Here is a 2,342-nt window from a genome sequence, read left to right as displayed (position 1 = left end):
TAATCTGCATAGCTCCGCCTGATCTGCATAACTCCGCCCATCTGAACACACCCTCCATCCCTTTGGCGCTCCAGAGTGCAACTATTAGTGCAAGTCTGCAAATTGCCCCTTTAAAAAAAAAAAAAGACAATCCCCCTACCATGTGGTCTGCTGCTGTTCCAGCAGCAGACTGAAGACGGCGCCATTTTTCTCTGCCTTAGATAAGTCCAGAGCCCATTGTGACACGTGAGAGTTCCGGAGTCAATGGCTGAAGGCCCCATTGTGACAGCAGCAGCAGGTGAAGGTTCCGTGCATAGATTCTATCTACTGCAGGCGGGCAGGCAGCAGCAGCGCACCCAGTTGGTCAAAAGCATTAGAATACTACTCACACAGTACAAGACAAAATAGACAAGACTAGCACATTCAAGATCATCACAGACACCATTTTTCCTTCTTTATTGAAATACATATCATACACCACATAATTAAAAGTCAGTGGTCCACAAGAGGGAGCCAATGTTTTACAAAGGAATTTGTGCATGCGGTCACAAATGTAGTATGTATGGCCGAACTACTCGTAGGATACTTCAATTTAAACACTTCATGCTGACAGACAGCAGGCAGGCAGGCAGGCAGGCAGGGGCCTAATTTTGTAGATGGCACAATATATTAGCAACACTGTTACAAAGGCCTCATTCGGGCCTACATCTTAACACACCTGTTGCAACCAGCAAAGATTGCTTGATTGCTTGATTGATTGATTGCATATTGGATGCAATCCAATGCTGAACATGCACAGGTGAAAGCAAGGCACAGGAAATGTTGCAAACGGTCCAGTGAAACTGAGCAAATTGCTACATTTGCCACCTGAAACGTGCTTCTTTGACCCTGAAAAGAATTCTCAGAAAGTGTTAAATGACAACTTGCTGGGCTGATTTCAATTCAATCTGTTTTTGGAAACCGGATCAGAGAAGGGGTGCACTGTTCCCGGAGATACTGCAATAACGGGTCAATGCGTGGAGTGGACAGAGCAAGCTCCATTTCCAGCTCCCTGTTCTAAAAATCCATTTAATATATGGTCCCCAAATAGGGGACGTATCAGATATTAAACTGATAAGAACAGATTTTTTTTTTTTTTTTTTTTTTTTTTTCTCCCTCAGATGGGGAATTTCACGGTCTAGAAATCCAAAACCGAAGAAACATACCCAAACAGCTGTGTCAAAATTGAAACACAAAAAGCCGTTCCCATCATCATCGGAAAAATCTTTCTTTTTTCAAAATACATATTTACATAACAAAAGAACAAATCAAGAAGTATTAACAAAATATCTCCACTTTTTAACCTTCCAAATTCCTTCCGCATCCACCTCCCCCTTCCTTTTCTTATCCCACAAAAAACAAACATATATCTTCCCCAAAATCACCTTCACGGTATTTCTAACCTCAATATTCTTCCTCTTGAACACATGCACATTTCTCACATCCCATAACACTTCCTTTATACATGCAAGCATTAACCACAACACTCTCTCCTTCACTCCATCACACAACCCTAAACCAAACATGAACAACTCAAAGGATAAAAAATTCACACCACACAGTTCTTTGCACAAAGGACCCATTCTTCCAATCACATCTCTAGCATACTGACAATTCCAGAACACATGTATTACACTTTCACACCCACCACAACCTTCTCTCGGACACCTCTCACTCCTCACTAAACCCCTATTTCTCTGAAACTCTCTTACTGGTAACACTCCATGCAATGACTGCCACACAATCTCACTCTGTCTGTTTGTCATACCATCCATCCGTACTTTCTTCCACACCTTTTGTACATCAGCTCCTCTAACCATATTGATATCACACTCTATCTCTCTACACTCAATCATTCTATACACAGCCTTCTTCTTTTCCACTAGTCTTACATCCACATCACACAACTCATACTTCACCAAAAACTTATAAACCCACACATACCATACAGGAACCTCAAAAGCAACCGGACACCTCAAATCCCTTTCTCTCCATTTTAACTTAAACAGATACGCTCCAAATAAATACCTACACATAGATGAAAATTTCCCATCCGCCCTTATCACTTTCAGCACATACACAACAATATTCACACCAAAAAAAACTTCCAAATTTGGAAAACCCAACCCACCTTTCTCCAATCTCTTCACCAAAATTTCTCTCCTAGCCCTCTCCATCTTTGAATTCCATAAAAACACAAACAGAATCCTATTCAAACTCCTCACACACATATACCCTGGTGGAAACACTACTGCTACATACAAAAAAATCGGCAACACCACACTCTTTATAACTAAGATCTTTCCAAAAAACGTAAGGTTTCT

At 41.2% G+C, this 2,342-nt stretch overlaps 1 pseudogene; it reads right to left on the bottom strand.

Annotated features, from left to right (window-relative positions):
• Positions 1 to 950: 950 nt before the first annotated feature.
• Positions 951 to 1,175, bottom strand: LOC138668144 (U2 spliceosomal RNA; annotated as a pseudogene).
• Positions 1,176 to 2,342: the final 1,167 nt, after the last annotated feature.

This window comes from Ranitomeya imitator, chromosome 2, assembly GCF_032444005.1.
Source record: "Ranitomeya imitator isolate aRanImi1 chromosome 2, aRanImi1.pri, whole genome shotgun sequence".
Lineage (NCBI taxonomy): Eukaryota > Metazoa > Chordata > Amphibia > Anura > Dendrobatidae > Ranitomeya > Ranitomeya imitator.
Note: the sequence above shows the minus strand (reverse complement) of the source record. Positions and strands in the feature narration are given on the sequence as shown.